This window comes from Macrotis lagotis, chromosome 5, assembly GCF_037893015.1.
Source record: "Macrotis lagotis isolate mMagLag1 chromosome 5, bilby.v1.9.chrom.fasta, whole genome shotgun sequence".
In the NCBI taxonomy this organism is placed as follows: domain Eukaryota; kingdom Metazoa; phylum Chordata; class Mammalia; order Peramelemorphia; family Peramelidae; genus Macrotis; species Macrotis lagotis.
In genome coordinates, this window is record NC_133662.1 from 4387168 (window position 1) to 4406006 (window position 18839).

The 18839-nt window shown below is 37.3% G+C and overlaps 1 long non-coding RNA gene across 1 annotated transcript in view; it reads right to left on the reverse strand.

Annotated features, from left to right (window-relative positions):
- Positions 1-18839, reverse strand: part of LOC141523375 (uncharacterized) — a 41532-nt gene that overhangs the window by 2695 nt on the left and 19998 nt on the right. The window contains exons 2-3 of the long non-coding RNA XR_012478470.1: positions 4356-4608; positions 2994-3042 (exon numbers count right to left, since the gene is read on the reverse strand). This is a non-coding gene — a long non-coding RNA (uncharacterized LOC141523375). The remainder of the gene's footprint in view (positions 1-2993; positions 3043-4355; positions 4609-18839) is intronic.

Genomic DNA, 18839 nt, shown 5'->3' on the forward strand with positions numbered 1-18839 from the left:
CTAGCTGTGTGAACTTGGGCAAGTAACTTAACCTTGACTGCCTCAAACCCAGGGCCATCTTCAGTCAACCATTTCTGGCCACTGAACTCAGATGACTCTGGAGCAGAAAGTGAGACTGGTGACTTAGCACAGCACCCCATCACTAATCTAATTCATGTGCTTGTCATGGCATCACCTCCCTGATGTTGTGGTCTTTGAAAATAAAGGACAGGGGCACAGTGGATAAAGCACCAGCCCTGGAGTCAATAGTACCTGAGTTCAAATCTGGCCTCAGACACTTAATAATTACCCAGGTGTGTGGCCTTCGGCAAGTCACTTAACCCCATTGCCTTACAAAAAAACTAAAACAAAAGTTTGGGCAGCTAGATGGTGCAGTGGATAAAGCACCAGCCCTGGAGTCAGGAGTACCTGGGTTCAAATCCGGTCTCAGACACTTAATAATTACCTAGCTGTGTGGCCTTGGGCAAGCCACTTAACCCCATTTGCCTTGCAAAAACCTAAAAAAATAAATAAATAAAATAAAGGACAGGGGTGGCTAGGTGGCGCAGCAGATGGAGCACTGGCCCTGGAGTCAGGAGTACCTGAGTTCAAATCCAGCCTCAGACACTTAATAATTAACCTAGCTGTGTGGCCTTGGGCAAGCCACTTAACCCCATTTTCCTTGCAAAAACCTAAATAAAAAAAGAAAGAAAATGAAGGACAAAACACTATTATTAATTTATAATATCATTCACTTCTTTAAAAGCAAACATCTCAAGCATCCACAGGGATCCTTTATACTTGTTCCCAGGACTGGGCCCTCATTACAAATAGTTAAGCAAAGCAGGATTTTATATTCTGTCTACCTTTAAATGAATCATATGACTCTAGAGATATAGTCTACTGGCATGTCTTTCTTACAGAGTTTCATTTCAATTATAAGAAATGTGTTCAAATTTTTAAGCATGAGAGTGTTTCCCATTTGATAAGGAATCAAAAGATATGACAGTCAATTTTCAGAGAAATTCAAGCTATTTATAGCCATATGAAAAAACTGCCCCAAAATAATCATAATTAGAGAAATGCAAATTAAAGCCACTCATATTCAACAGATTGGCAAAGCTAACAAATTAAGAAAATAACAAATGTTGAAGTATTTATGGGAAAACAAACATTTAATATTATTGGTATATCTATGAATTGATTCTGAAAAGCAATACCCTAAAAGTTCAGAACTGTGGCTACTCTAATCCAAAAAACATTGCTACTTGATCTCTACCCCCAAGGAGATAAAAGAAAGAGGAAAAGGTCCCTTATATACAAAAATATTTATTGTAGTTCTTTTTGTTTTAGCAAAAAAACTGGAAACTAAGAGGTATCCTCCAATTAGGAAATGATTAAACAAATTGTGCTTTATGAACACAATAGAAGTGTGTTAAATTATATAAGAAATGACATGAGTAGTTCCAGGAAAACATGGGAAGATTGATATAAACTACTGCAGACTGGAGGGAACAGAACCAAGAGAAGAATTCATACTAGAACAAAAACTGTAAAAGCAAAAATCTTTGAAAGAACTCTGATCAATCAATAACAAACAAGGTAACTGGGAATAGATCAATGGCCTCAGAGTCAGGAAGACCTGAGTTTAAATACAGTCTCAAATACTCATTTCATGGCCTCAACAAGTTTTCATAAGCCTCCTTAGCTTCAGGTTTCCTCATCTACTAGTTGATGATGATAATAAATATTTGTAAATCATTTACAAAGCATTTTGAAAACCTTAAAGTGCTTAGTAATTTTTATAAATGTTACCTGCCTCCTGATAGGAAACGAACTATATATACAGAATGAGACACTTTTAGGGGACATGACCAAAAGGAATTTTTTTTTTACATTACTATGCATTTTGTTACAAGGTTTTATTTTTTGGTTTTTGCTGGAGAGGGGGGACAGCCAGGGGAGATGGTAGAGAGAAAAAAATAAATGTTTATTGATTAAAATTTTTAATTTAAAAAAATGTGGGTTTACTGCATAGAATCATCTAGAAAACCCTTTTTTTTCCTATTTTCATCTGGATTATTTTCATTGTATTTTCTCCTAAGTTGAACAGGTAATCAACTAAGAAGAAACAGAGCCAGATCATATCTCAAAAACTGCAGTGCTTTCAATAATCCTGAGTTGCTCCCAAACCCAGAACTTTTCCCATTCCCTATTTATACTCCTAAAATAATTTGTTTTACATATTTGTTGTCTCCTAATTAGAGTGTTAACCTCCTTGTGGGCAGGAACTATCTTTTTACCTTTCTCTGAACCCCCTTAGTCAGCTTAGTGCCTAGTATAGGAGCATAACAAATGACATTGACTGATTGACCATTTCACACTATTCTTCTGAGGGCTGCCACAGCCTTTGAAAAAATAAAAATAGAAGCAAACCAAAAGAGAAATGGAGGAACCCATGGTGGGGATGCTACACCATAGCCTAAATTATCAACCATGACTCATATACACAATGGCATATGAAAATGAATCCACAGAAAGATAGGTGAATGTGAAATGATCCACAACTTAGAGGAAGGCTTCTCCAACATATTGGGTAGATTCTTTCTGGAGGTTTTATGGAAGAATCTAAATAACTTGCATGGGATAAGAAGGTACTAAAAGGGGAGCATTTAAATGCCATAGTGAATAGAGCACCAGCCCTGGAGTCAGGAAGACCCTGAGTTCAAATTTGACTTCAGTCACTTAATAATTATGTAGCTGTGTGACTTTGGTCCAGTCACTTAACCCCATTGCCCTGCCCAAAATAAAAAGGTACTAAAAGGGCTACAATGGTGGGAAAGAATATCCACAGATGAGATCATGAATGCTGCAAAATAAGAAATAGTCTACCTTAGAGAACACTTAAAGGATGATGTGAAAGTGAGCTGTTATGAGTTGTAACGGGATGGCCATGATGATATTGGCCAAGACAAATACAGACAAAGTTGGGGAGATAATTCAGAAAAACTCACCCCATTCCCATGCCTTCCTTCCTTGGGTTTTCCTATGGGTTTTGAATGCCTATACAAAGGGAAAAGAAAATGAGAGATTCTAGATGAAGAACAGGAACATAAAGGGTGTTATAAAGAGGAAGGAGATTTCACCTTCTGTCCAACCCTAGAGTTATTATCATATCAGATAATCTGAATTTGCATAGTGATCCTAGCTCTGTGACCTGAGCAAGTTATTTAGTTTCTCTGGGCCTCACTTACCTTCTCTATAAGCAATGGGTTTGAGTTTGGCTGCCTCTGAGGTATCTTCAAGCTTTAAATCTATGATCCTATAACTTTGGGTACCAACTTTAAAATGGAGAGTTGGAGTGGATTCTATGGTCCCTGACAGCTCTAAATCCTGTCATTCTCTTTTGCCAGTGTTCCTATTTGTGCCCCAAAGTGTTAGGACTCTTTGCTGGGCTTCAGAGAAAAATTAAATGAGCCAATGGGGATGGAAGCAATAGGCTTTTTCCTTTGGCTCATTCCAGGAAGGGCCAAGTGACTTAACTGGAGATGCCCAAGGGAGCCAGAAGCAGGAAAGGAAGGTTACTGGGGCAGCCTACAGAACCCTCACCAAGGAGCCTGGACTGTTACCTCTAAATTCAGACAACTCACCTAATCTTCCTCTGTCACCAAGATTGGGACCAACACCTCCAAAACTGGACTGAGAAAGGGAAGATCGAACACATGCAAAATGGTATATTGCCAAAGAACCATGGGCAAGATGGCTTCTGGCCATAACAGGAGAGTCTGGGATCATTTTGCAAGAGGCTTCTTACATCAAGATCTGTTCTCTGCTTCAGGATAGTTTGAATGGTTTATAGAAAAGGAATGGGTACTGGTCAGGCAAGTATGATTGACTTCCCACCTCTGAGGTCATAGGCAAGCAGCTAGAGTTTCAGAACTGGGGCAGGGAAGAAAGGAGAGGAGGGTAACAAGCAAGAAAGGCAGCGTATGCCCAGGGCCAGAGACTGCTCATTGGACTGGGAATATAAGACCTGAAAAATCAGTGATTTTTTTCCAGACTACAATGCTGCACCAATCATTCCCTCCCCCACCCCCTGCAAATTTTTATCAGCCAAGTTGCCGAAAGAGGCAGAAAATATATCACATGTTTGACCAAAGACCAGTAGAAAGACAATAGTTGGAAAGAGGAAAGGACCTGACCTTCCTAAAGTTGAAAATTAAAAGTCATAATACTGCTCAGGTGGACCAGGGAGAATCGGCCAAGCTTCAGGGCCCCTCTGAAAGGTGACCACAGGAAGCTCTTGGAAGGGATTACTTACAGCTTCTAACCTGAGCCAGGAGAAGAAACAGGAGGCTGACAAACATGTGACTTACCTTACAAACTGTCCTGAAATTCCCTCACACCACTCAAGTATAAACGCGTCCTTGAACCACCTGGGGACGCTGGCCTACATTGGCGGAAAGGAGATAACTGTGACTGGAAGGCAACATCGTTCAGGCGGAACAGCGAGAGCCTCCTTTCTCCCTTCACTGAGTCTATCTTCTGTGGATGTAGTTGTTTGTGTCTTATCTTCCCCATTAGATACCTCTTTTTCAGACTTTCTTTATATCTTAGCACAATGCCAGTCTGTGGAGGAACACAAAAGGCAAGTTCAGGAGTCTATTGATCTGGTAGGCAATTGAATGGAAGAAAGAATGAATGAAGCATTTACTAAATCTTCACTATATACAAAATGCTACACTGTGGATACAAATAGAAGATAGTTTCTGCTCTTAAGAGGCTCAAATTTGGGGCAGCTAGGTGATGCAGTGGATAGAGCACTGGCCCTAGAGTCAGGAGTACCTGAGTTCAAATCTGGCCTCAGTCACTTAATAATTGCCTAGTTATGTGGCCTTGGGCAAGCCACTTAACCCTATTGCCTTGCAAAAACTTAAAAAAAAAAAAAAGAGGCTCCCATTTTAATGGGGGAGAAAATACAAAATCAAATGGAAAAAAATCCCAGGGGCAGCTAGGTAGCACAGGCCCTATAGAGGCAGGAGGACCTGAGTCCAAATCAAATGAGATATAAGCTTTGTGACTCTGGGCAAGTCATAATCCCAGATTGCCTCAAAAAATAAAATTATCCAGTCCTTAGGGAACAGCACCAAAGCAAATGGGGATGTCTCTGCTTTCATGTCATTTCTACTGTTGAGATTATACCGGTTTCTGATGTTGAACCATATGACAGTGACAAGAACTTTCTCTCTGGGGTCTTCAGCTGTAGCTGTAGTCCCTGCAGGAGCAGTAGCCAGGCTGTCTTGCACAGGGGCTGCTTCCCAAGATAATGATTGGGCACTCTGGACTGGAAGCACTGACTTCCAAGGCTTTTGGGTTCAGGGTCCTGAGCTGTCTCCACCAGGACCTAAGGGAAAATGATGGCCAAGGTGGTCTGACTTGCCTAGTGTCTCCTCTTCTTCAGGATGTCCTGCCTGTGCTGTCAACTCCCAGCTGGAAATGACTGGGCTCCTTCCCTGGATGATGGATTCTGGAACCAGGACTGGTGGGCCTCTCCCAGGACTCTAGTAATGGGGAAGATGGACCCCTTCTCCATATAATTTCTCCCCTCAATGAAGGTTGTGGGTGGGGATGGCTGTTTGGGCTTTGAAGGTTGTTGAGTATCACGTTTAGAGCAGTTCATAAGAAAGATTAACATGGAAGCTCTAGGAAAAGTAGATTGCTACATGACCATGCCATCGCACTTTCTCATCATCAGTATTTTTGGACTTGACATAATCAACACAATGCCAGTCACAAGATCATCAGACTTCATATTCTATATATTCTTTTTTCAGTTGAATACCTTTGTGTTCAATGTGTCTCCCTCTGTTTTATGCTTCTTTTGTTACTGGTCCTATAATGTCATAGATTTAAAGCTGAAAAGAATCTCCAAGGTCATCAGTGAGACCAACGGGTTTAACATTTTGTCCAAGATCACATAGGTAATGGATGTTGAAAGTGGGATTCAAATCCAGGTCCCTGATTTCATAAAAAAAAAAAAGTGTTATTTCTACCATACAAAACCTATCAAGGAATAGTTCTGACACATAGGTGGGCACCACCTCTTTACCAGCTCCTCACAGAGCAAAGATAATATGTGTATTTTCAAACCTTAAAGGGCTCCATAAGAATTAGTTATGATTGGGGCGGCTAGGTGGCGAAGTGAATAGAGCACTGGACTTGGAGTCAGGAGTACCTGGGTTCAAATCCAGTCTCAGACACTTAATAATTACCTAGCCATGTAGCCTTGGGCAAGCCACTTAACTCCATTGCTTTGAAAAATCTAAAAAAAAAAATTAGTTATGATCATTATTGTCCCTAGGTTGAAGGTGAGTCATTTGTGGATTTGAACATCCCAAAACTATCCAGAAACTAGTTGACTTGGTAGTTCATGTATTTTTAGAATTTAGCCATCCCTACCTTCCCCATTACTAGAGTCCTGGGAGAGGCCCACCAGTCCTGGTTCCAGAATCCATCATCCAGGGAAGGAGCCCAGTCATTTCCAGCTGGGAATTGACAGCACAGACAGGACATCCTGAAAAATGCATAAACTCTGGGTCTGAAGCCAAAAAAACCTGAGTTCCAATCCAACCTCTTAGATACTTATTAGCTGTGTGGCCCTAGACAAGTCACTTAAGCTCTGTCTCAGTTTACTAATCTGTATTCACCTACTTTGTAGGGTTGTTGTCAGGATCAAATGAGAAATTGTAAAGTTCTTAAAATGTCTGGTACATGGTAAGTGTTATATAAATGTCTGTTGCTGGTGTTGTTACGCCACATGGGACCCCATGAGTACACTTTAATAGTTAACTATTACAAACTACTCAGAGTAAAGGCATAAAATGGCATGGTTGGGGCTGCTAGGTGGCGCAGTGGAAAGAGCACCAACCCTGGAGTCAGGAGTACCTGAGTTGGAGTCTGGCCTCATACACTTAATAATTGCCTAGCTGTGTGGCCTTGGGCAAGCCACTTAACCCCATTGCCTTGCAAAAAAAAAAAACACACCAAAAAAAAATGGCATGGTAAAAAAAAAGTGGATATAAAATATTCCCCCTTCACCTTAATCCCAGGGTATAGTCTCCCCCACAAATACATACAGCATGAATGAGAAGAGTGGATATACACAAAGACCATCCCAGGAATGAGGCACAAATGTTAGAAGTGCATAGCCTTTGGGCAGCTAGGTGGTGCAGTGGATAGAATACTGACCCTAGAGTCAGAGGACCAGAGTTTAAATCCAGATTCAGACATTTCATAATTGCCTAGCTGTGTGACTTGGGGCAAGTCACTTAACCCCTTGCCATAAATAAATAAAATTTTAAAAAATACATAAGAAAGTGAAAATAGTAAGCTTCCATATGCATTCAAATTCTATAATTCTTTCCCTGGATATGGGAAGCATTTTCCATTATGTCTTTTGAAATTGTTTTGGATCATTGTATTGCTGAGAATAAAGTCACTCTTAGTTGAGCCTCACACAGTGACTGTTACTATGTACAATGTTCTCCTGGTTCTGCTCATTTCATTTGGTATCAGTTCATATGAGTCTTTCCAGATTTTTCTTATCATTTCTTATTGTACAATAGCATTCCATTACATTCACATACCACAGTTTGTTCATCCATTTCCCCATTTGATGGACATTTCCTCAGTTTTCTTGCTATCACAAAAAGAGCAGATATAAATATTTTTTTTGTTTTTGTAAGACAGTGGAGTTAAGTGACTTGCCCAAGACCACACAAGCTAGATATTTATTAAGTATCTGAGGTCAAATTTGAACTCAGGTCCTTCTAACTCCAGGGCCAATGCTCTATCCACTGTGTCACCTAACTACCCATTAAATGTTTTTTTTAAATCAACAAATATAAACAAAGTGGAGTGTTGTACTCTCTATACCTTTTAGTCAATTATAGAACAGTTAAACAAGGTCTAGATATAAAATTGTCTACAAAAACTGCATGAAACATGGATTAAAAAACTAAATGGAAAGTCAACAACCAAATTATTGGTATGCAATTTAAAAAAAGAACTAGAAAATAAACAGATTAAAAATCTGATTAAACATCAAATTGTAAATCTTAAAAATTAAAGCTGTAATTAACAAAATTGAGTATTAGAAAATCATTGAATTAACAAAAACTAACAACTGATTTTATGAAAAAACAGGGGCAGCTAGGTGGCGCAGTGGATAGAGCACTGGCCTTGGAGTCAGGAGTACCTGGGTTCAAATCCACTCTCAGACACTTAATAATTACCTAGCTGTGTGGCCTTGGGCAAGCCACTTAACCCCATTTGCCTTGCAAAAACAAAAAAACAAAACAAAACAATAAAATAGGCATGTAAAGGGTGAATATACTGCTAATGAAGGTGAAATCAAGTTAGTAATTTTGCCCAATTATATGCCAATAAAGTTAATGATTTAAGTGAAATGGAAGAATATTTACAAAAATATAAACTGCCTAGATTAACAGAAATTGAACGGACCATAAATGAGTTTCCTAAGAAGTATCAGGATCAGAAGGATTTCTAAATAAATTCTTTTTTTCTTGTTTTTTTTAAGGCAATGGTATTAAGTGACTTGCCCAAGGTCACACAGTTAAGTATTAAGTGTCTGAGGTTGGATTTGAACTCAGATCCTCCTGACTCCAGGACCCATTCTCAATCACTAGCTGCCCATAAGTGAATTCTTCCACATTTTAAGGATCAATTAATTTCAAATCAATTATAAAGGACCTATGGAAGAAGATGCTATCTATATTCAGAGAAAGAACTGATAAATAAAAAGATGTATAATATTGTTTCACATATGTGTATATATATATATATATATATATATATATATATATATATATATACACTATATATGTATGGATAGTTAATGGTAGCCTTTCTCTAAGGTAAGAAAGAGGGAAGGACAGGAAAAAAGTGCAGAGCAGAGAAAAAAAGAAAATTAGAGAGCAAGCGAAAAGCAGGGTAGCTTTGAAAATGATGTGAGGTATTTATTACATAGGGTTGTTTTTGTTTTTTGTTTTTTGTTTTTAGTTATTTCAAAGTAATAGGGTAAGTGGCTTGCCCAAGGCCACACAGCTAGGTAATTATTAAGTGTCTGAGGCTGGATTTGAACTCAGGTACTCCTGATTCCAGGGCTGGTGCTCTATCCACTGTGCCACCTAGCTGCCCTATTACATAGTTTAAAAAAAAGTGTGAAATGGAAATTTATGGTTTTATATTGAATCCTCTTCTTATGTTGTGCTGTATACATATTACTTGCTTTTTCAATGGGTAGGGGAGGAATAGGAGAGGAGAGAATTTGGACCTCAAAATTTTTTAGGTTTTTATAAGCAAATTTGAAGATAAAGGACTAGTTTACCTGTCAGATCTATGGAAAGGGGAGCAGTTTATGACTAAGGAAGAGTTGGAGAACAGCACCAAAAACCAACCAGATGATTTCGATTACATTAAATTAAAAAGCTTTTGCACAGATAAAACCACTGTAAACAAGATCAAAAGAAATGTAGTAAATTGGGTAACAATCTTTACAACTAATGATTCTGACAAAGGACTCATTTCTAAAATATACAGAGAACTGAGTCATATTTTTAAAACAAAAAAGCCATTCCCCAATTGACAAATGGTCAAAGGATATGCAAAGGCAATTTACAGATGAGATCAAAGCAATCCATAGCCATATGAAAAAATGCTCTAAATCATTAATTATTAGAGAAATGAAAATTAAAGCTTCTCTGAGATACCACCTCACACCTCTCAGATTGGCCAATATGACCAGGAAGGATAATGATCATTGTTGGAAGGGTTGTGGGAAATCTGGGACACTATTACACTGTTGCTGGAGCTGTGAACTCATCCAACCTTTCTGGAGAGAAATTTGGAACTATGCCCAAAGGGCAACAAAAATGTGCATACCCTTTGACCCAGCAATAGCACTACTGGGTCTATACCCTGAAGAGATGATGAAAAAAGGTAAAAACATTACTTGTACAAAAATATTTATAGCAGCCCTGTTTGTGGTGGCAAAGAATTGGAAATCCAGTAAATGTCCTTCAATTGGGGGAATGGCTTAGCAAACTGTGGTCTATGTATGTCATGGAACACTATTGTTCTATTAGAAACCAGGAGGGATGGGATTTCAGGGAAACCTGGAGGGATTTGCATGAACTGATGCTGAGTGAGATGAGCAGAACCAGAAAAACACCGTACACCCTATCAGCAACATGGGAGTGATGTTCAACCTTGAAGGATTGGCTCATTCCATCAGTGCAACAATCGGGAACAATTTTGGGCTGTCTGCAAAGGAGAGTGCCATCTGTATCCAGATAAGGAGCTGTGGAGTTTGAACAAAGTACAAGGACTATTCCCTTTAATTTAGAAAAAAACATATCTTATTGTTACCTCTTAGACTTCTTGTCTTTTCTTAAAGGATATGATTTCTCTCTCATCACACCCAATTTGGATCAAGGTATAACATGGAAACAAAGTAAAGACTGACAGATTGCTTTCCATGGGGTGGGGTGGGGGGAGGGAAGTAAGATTGGGGGGAAAATTGTAAAATTCAAATAATATCTTTAATAAAAATAAATTTTAAAAAATTTTTAGGTTTTTCCAGGGCAAACAGGGTTAAGTGACTTGCCCAAGGCCACACAACTAGGTAATTATTAAATGTCTGAGGCCGGATTTGAACTCAGGTACTCCTGACTCCAGCCACCTAGATGGCCCCAACCTCAAAAATTTTAAAACTAAATTGGTTTTAAAAAGTTTGTTTGTTGATATTTTTCAAATCATAATTTTAAAAATTAAAATTTTTAGAGATCAATGGGAATGTTTCTGGTTGTTTGTTTTTGTCTTTTTGTCTTTTGGTATCTAAATTAGGAATGAATAAAAATAGCAATGAATAAAAAATGAATAAAAAATAAGAAATAAGAAATAAAATAAAATAAAATAAAAAATAAAATAAAAATAAAATAAAAAATGAAAAATAAAACACCTGGATTACCCTAACCAACTTCTTTCTCTGTTCCCACTTTTGTTAGAATAATTGGATGGGAAAGAATCTTTAGAGGTCAGTCAGTCCAAATTCCTTATTTTACAGATAAAGAGACTAAATTGCAGAAAATTTAAGTGATTTACCCAAGAATACCCAGATTTGGCTAAACCAGGATCCAAACTTAGTTTGAACCTGACACCTTCAATCCAATATATTTTCTGTCCCAATTTCTAGCTTCCTTCAGCAGATACCAAATGCTCTTGTAGAAAGGATGAGGAGTGAAAGTGAGGCAAATAAGGGTCATTAATGAATTATTTAAAAAATACATGGAAGAAAGCATAAGAATGCTTAAGAAGGGACACAGAAAAGCAAAGCAGTTTTGTAACTATAATTAAATTCAACATGTACATAAAAAACCACATAATTCCTTATGAAATCCTCTTTTTCTGTTCTTTTTATATTGAAATATTCATGCTTTATTTTTTCACTTAATTTTCCTTGCTTTTTCTTGTTTATTTTTTGCAACATGTCTAATATGGAAATATGTTTTGCATGACTTCACATGTATAATTGCTATCACATTGCTTGCTTTTCTCAATAGATGGGGGAGGGGTGGAAGAGGGAGAGAATTTGGAATTAAAATTTTTTTAAATAAATCGATTTAAAAAAAAGAAATGTTTGTTGATATTTTTCAAGTTCATAGTTTTAAAAATTAAAAAGTTTAAAGGTCAAACTATTGGACTGGGTCCAATAAAAGTATATTCTTTTATCTCAACTGATCCCCAAGACATAGCATTCTTTTCATTCTTTCCTGCTCCCTGTAGCAACTATTCTAAAACTTCTTTTCTCTCAAGCTCTTTCAGTGCCTACTCCCCTCCTACCTCTCTCCCTCAATCTTAGCAGAGGACCTTTGTCACTTCTTTTACTGACAAAATCAAGTTCATCCACTGTGAACTCTTTTTTGTCCTTTACTCCACACCATAAAGTCCCTCTGTTCTCCTTTCTCTCCTTTCATACCTCTAAGAAATTGGTAGCTTTTCTCCTTGCCATAGCCAATCTCTCTACATGTACCCTGTATCTCTCTCTGTCTCTCTTGTCTCTGTCTCTCTCTCTTTCTCTGCCTCTCTCTCTCTCTGTCTTTGTCTCTCTCTCTCTCTGTCTCTTTTTCTCTCTGTTTCTCCGTCTCTTTGTCTCTCTGTGTCCTGTGTCTGTGTCTGTGTCTCTGTCTCTCTCTCTCTCTCTGTCTTCCCCCAGGACCTTCCTCTTCAAATGTTTCCTCTCCTCTTCTCAAATATTTCTCTACCCACTTGCTTCATCTTTGCTGCCAACAAACATGCCCAAGTCACCCCCATCCTTAAATAATCATAACCATCCCCCACTAAGCTACAGCTCTTCTACTTTTCCCTGCCAAGCTTCTAGGGGGGGAAAAAAAGCTGCATTCTTTGCCTCCAATTTGCTCTTAAAAAGTACTCTTAACTACTAAATCTGATGACCTTCCTATAGTTTTTCATCTCTACTAAGCACAGTAATCCCTTGCCTGGGTTTTTTTGTGATATTCTTACTTTCCCCTGGATCTCCTCCTGTGTACTCAGAGCATGTCACCAGCCACATCTCACCCCTTCAATGCAAATGTCTCTAAAGGTTCCACAATCTCATCTGTCCCTATGAATGCAGTGGTCATCTCTATCTTAATGACTCTCAAAACTATTAAAATTCAGCCCTAATTTGTCTTCTGATCTCCCACTGCTGAATAACTTCACACTGGGATGTCCCACTGACACATCAACTCGACATATCCAAAAATAGAACTCATCTTTCCTCCTAAGCCAGCGGTTCCTTCAAATTTTCCTACTTCTTTTGAGAACAGAGGACTGCCCTCCTTCCACTTGCCTAGATTTAGAACCTGCCTCTTTTCTACATCGTGTCACATGTCCACTTAATTTCCAAGTCTTAGTGATTCTGCTTTCTTTATCATTCTCATGAGCATCCTTTTCCCTTTAACTCCTGCAATAACCAATTAGTTAGTTTCCTTGATTCTAGTCTCTCTCCTCTGGTCTATCTTCAGGCAACAAAATAATATTCCTAAGGTACAGACAAGTCTGAAGATAGCCTTGCCCTGCTCACAGTTATTCAATGCTTGGTTATTGTTTCTATAACAAACTCTCAAACCTCACATTTGAGCTTCAACCTACCTTCTCAGATCTGTCACATGATTTCCTCTTCACATTCTTTACATTCCAGTCACACTGGACTGTATTGCCTCAGCTCACTCTTTTATTTCCATCAGGACTTCCCATGGGTTTAGAACAACCTCCTGTCTGCCTCCAGGAATCCTTAGCTTCCACCTAAACATAGCCCAGGTGACTTTCTTGATTCTCTCAGCTGTTGGTTTTATTTGTGTTTGTGTGTGTGTGTGTGTGTGTGTGTGTGTGTGTGTGTGTGTGTGTGTGTGTGTGTGTATCTGTCTGTCTCTGTCTCTCATATCTCTATCTCTCTGTCTCTTTTATCTCTTTGTCTCTGTTGGTCTCTCTATCTCCTTTCTCCCCCACTAAGCTACAGCTCTTCTACTTTTCCCTGCCAAGGAGGGGAAAAAGGCTGCATTCTTTGCCTCCATTTCATTTCTCCTCATTCATTTAACCCCTTGCAGCCTGATCTCTGTCTCCCCTAGTTGCCTCAATCTGCTCTTAAAAAGTACTCTTAACTACTGATGACCTTCCTATAGTTTTTCATCTCTACTAAGCACAACCTCCTTCTCAGTAATCCCTTGCCTGGGTTTTTTGTGATATTCTTACTTTCCCCTGGATCTCCTCCTGTGTGTTCAGAGCATGTCAGAGCATCTCTCCGTGTCTATATGTCTTTGTCTCTCTGGTCTATCTGCCTTTCTCTGTCTCTCTTCTTTCTGATTGTCTCTTTCTCTCTCTGTCTATGTTTCCACTTCTCTCATTCTCTTTCTCTCTCTCTCTCTCTCTCTCTCTCTGCCTGTCTCTCTCTGTCCCTCTCCTCTCTCTTGCTGTCTACTTCCCTATACCTCTCTGTCTTTGTCTCTGATTTTTTTATCTCTTTCTCTATCTCTCTGTGAATCTCTGTGTTTCTCTTTTTCTCTCTCTAGCTGTCTCTATTTCTCTCTGTGTGTCTCTTTCATTGTCTCTCTGTCTCTATCTCTGATCTCTTTCATTATCTGTCTTTTCTCTCTGTCTCTGTTTCTCTGTGTATGTGTGTCTCTGTCTCTATCTTCATCTCTCTGTCTCTGTATCTTTGTCTTTCTATCTGACTCTGTCTCTTAGTCTCTCTTTTCTCTCTGGTGTCTCTCTCTCCTTAAATTATCTTGTATTTATTGGTGTTTCCTCAACATAATATGAATTTCTTGAAGGGAGGATCTATTTTTTTTCCTCATCTTTTTATCTCCAGTGCTTGAGAGACTTGGAGTCAGGAAGGACTGGGGTTCCAAGGCCAGTCTCTGACACTGAGCAAGTAATTTAACTGACTCTCAGTAATGCTAGCCAGCTCTCTAAGCCTGAAAGTTAAAAGAGAAGTAAAGAACAGGAAGAGTTCAGGGAATTTCTACACTGGGACTAGACTACATTGCAGACTAAAAACAAACAAAAACCCAATGCCTGGGCACAGTGCCTTACACATAGCAGATAATATTTACTGAATTAAATTGACTTCCTACTTTCATCAAGGATACCCCTGATAGATACAGAGACCATTCTCATAATACTATAGAAATGAGAAAATAGACATAATCAGTCAATACTTGCTGATGTCTTCTCAGGTGCTTTTGCTAACATATCCACCTGTGATCTTGTCCTTTTGGATGGTATTCTTCTACTCTGAGATATCTAAAAAATTGATCCTGAATATTTTTTAAATTATGGCATAATTGAATAATCTAAATTTTAAGAGGATTTGACACAAATATAAAAGACTAAGGAATCATTTCCCAATAATGATATAAATGAGTAGTTCTCAAAAGATGGCAAAAATGAAAAAAATGGATCAGTTTATCTTCTGTTTATTGAAGTATATACGTTGATTGTCCATCCCCTCTCATTTACTTCTTTAGAGAAGAATCTTAGTGTGTTCTATGGTTTAATCAGATTACATATACGTGTATATATTTTTAATCAGGTTTTCATCCACAAGAAGCACACTTCTTAGTACTAAAACATAGCATTATCATGGTGCTGAACCTCAAGCATCATTCTCTTTTTGGAATGGAATATAGCCAAAGAGTTTAAAAAGAAAAACCACTACAAGTTATGGCTTGCAGTGAATACTCAATTGCTGTATACAAATAGAATGATTACCACGAGGAATTCTGCTGCCACATCATGCATGGCCTAGCCCAATTTCCAAGAATGTTTGGTATCAACTTGTGGGTCCCCTAAACTGTCTTCAGTGTGGACAGATTAGGTCATTCAGTATTTTTCTCACAAATACTACAAAATCAAATAGAAATACTTAATAACAGATTTTTTTCCTATTCACAAACTGTATTTTAAGGCAAAAGACAGCAGTTTGTGGTGGAGTGCAGAAAATTTTGATACTAAGGACGGTTTTCATATTTAATAGTGTTGAATATCAGTTTGATCCAGCAGCTAGCTAAACTAATATGGCCCCATATTTATACTGACTTAATTTTCAGGACTAAAGGATTGAGTGTTTATGAATGACCAAAGCAAAAAGATAGGCAACACTGAATAGAAATACTAACTAAAATTTTAGCAAATGTTCTGTTGATCTTCTGATCATATATACCTCTTAATAAAAAGCATCTTATGCTAATCTCCTAAACTATGTACATAAATTGTTTTTTTCAAATATCTGATTTGAAAATGAGTGCTTATAAATATTTAACAGAACTCAAATGATGTACTTTAACAGTGTATTATGAAAAGCTAAATTATAAATCTATATGCCATTATAACTATGTAGAAAGAAGTTAGACTCATGTATAATGAAAATAGAGAATTTTTTATGGCCATGTATGAGGGAAAGTTTGAAAGTTAATAAACATATTTTCCAGTTTAAAAAAAAGATGGCAAAAGATAAACAATCATAGAAAAATTAAGTCCAATTACTAATAAGAGAAAGAACATATTAAAATATTTCTGAATTTCCCCTTTATATCCAGGAACCTGGTGACATGAGATACCAATAATTATTAGTCTAAGCTAAAGAATGCTAATATGGTCTTAAGAGACTGAAGAGAGAAAAAAGTTTGAAAACATACCAAAATATATACAGCAGCATTGTTTGAGATAATGAAACACTGTCCGTCAGCTGTGGGATGACTGAACAAGTGGTTCATATAAATGGCATGAGATATTATTATCCTATAAGAAATTGTGAATTTAAAAAAAAATTCAGAGAAACAAAGGGAGAATATTAACTAACATAGCATAAAGTATGCAGAAGCAAGAAAACAACATATAGAACAGCTATAGTAATGTAAACAGGAAAAACCCCATAAAATGAAATTGAACAATATATATATATATATATATATGTATATATATATATATATATATATATATATACACACACATATATATATAATCATAATGACAAAAATGAAAAAAAAATGTACTTCCCTTCTTTAGATGGTGGCAAAGGGATGATATTGGTGAAACAACCATATTATGTAAGCTTTTAGATGTAGTTGCTTTGTCAGTTGGTTTTGCTTAATAGTTTTTCTCTGTTATAAGCGTAAGCTCCTTTGAGGCAGGGTGAGGGTGGGGTGGGATGGGGTGGAGGCTTTACCAATAACGACTACGATATAAAAACCAAAAACATCAATAAAACTTTTTAAATCAGCAAGAAAAGACAAGAGTAGTTACAAAAAAGAGATATGACAAGGTACCTCTAAGCCCCTGCTCCTGGACAGAGGTGAAATCCATAAATATGAAAAACTGAATATGATCACAAATTTTTTTTCAGTGTTTTACATATTTTTCTCCTTTTTTTCCTCTTTTATTAGGTCAGAGAAATGAAAGCAACGTAAAAACATCAGATTTAAATAAAAATATATTATAAAAATAAGGTATGCAAGTATATATGGGGGAAGAATTCATAAGGAGTCATAAATAAAGGAAATTCTAAAAGATATATTAGATAATTTTGAAATATATAAAATCTTTTGCACTAGCAAAATCAATGTAATTAGAATTAGAATAAAAGATAAGAACTGAGAAAAAAACATCTTTGCATCCAATTACTCTAATAAATCTGACATCCATAATATAAAAGGATTTGGCACATCTATTAGACTAAGTATCATTACCCAACAGACAAATAATTAAAGTTCTTAAACACTGACTGAGAACTATTTCTTTCCCAAAAGAAGAAAGACAAATTTTACAAAATCATTTGTAAAATTGTTCAAAATCAATACTAATCGGGGCAGCTAGGTGGCACAGTGGTTAAAGCACCAGCCCTGGAGTCAGGAGTACCTGGGTTCAAATCCGGTCTCAGACACTTAATAATTACCTAGCTGTGTGGCCTTGGGCAAGCCACTTAACCCCATTTGCCTTGCAAAAACCTAAAAAAAAAAATCAATACTAATCAATGAAGTTTCATCACCTCCAAGTTGGCAAAAAGATGGAAAAAATTAAATGTTGGAAGAGTATTGGAAGAATGAGCATACTAATTCCCCAATTACGGTAGTTATAAATTGACCCTGACTTTCTGGAAAATAATTGAGATTATGAAAGAAAAGTGGTTTGTTTTTCTTTGATACAAGGATCCCAGTATTGGATTTATGTCCTGTGGAAGTCAATGACAAAAAAAGAAAGAAAAACCCTATATGTATCAATGTGACAATAAAGAAGGACTCATGAATCCTTAGAGGTATGCAAATAGCAAATAGAGAAGCAAAAAAAAAAAAGCAAATAGGGAGCCTTTCTTTAAAAATTTTATCAAATTTATTTTATTTTATTTTCAACTGTCATATAGGACTGGGGTTCCAAGGCCAGTCTTCTGACACTGAGCAAGTAATTTAACTGACTCTCAGTGATGCTAGCTAGCTCTCTAAGTCTGTAAGTTAAAAGAGAAGTAAAGAACAGGAAGAGTTCAGGGAATTTCTACACTGGGACTAGATTTCTACATTGAAGACTAAAAACAAGCAAAAACCCAGTGCCTGGGTACAGTGCCTTATACATAGCAGATAATATTTATTGAATTATTTATCCTCCAGGGAAAAATAATGTGGATGCTATCAGATGAGGCGTCATCGCAGAAGAGTGAAAGAAAAAATTATTATTGTCTAGTTGTGTTTGACTCTTAGTGACCCCACTTGGTATTTTATTGGCAAAAATATTGGAGTAGTTTGCCATTTTCTTTTCCAGTTCATTTTACAGATGAGGAAACTGAAGCAAACAGGATTAAGTGACTTTCCCAGGGTCACATAGCTAGTATGGGTTTGAGGCTAGAATCAAACACAAGATGAGGCTTCCGGACTTTAGGCCTGGATATCTATCCACTGTACCACCTAGCAACCCCAAAGAAAGAAAGAAAACTACTTAGGTAAACAACATTCAACAAGATATTCTAGAGAATATCTACAGTGTAGGGAAAAGAACAGTAGAAACATCCAGAAGTAGACAGAAGACAGAATCCAATAAAAACCAATGACATTGATTCACAAATGTACAAAGTCTGGGTGGTGACCACTATCAACCAGAAATCCTACCTTAAGGTGAAAAGTTTATCCTTGGGACTAAATGAGGTAAGACCCCTAAGTAGAACCTGGTCTAGAAGGTTATACTGTCTTTTAAAAAACCAACAAAAAAACAACAGAATAGTAAAACTGAAGCTA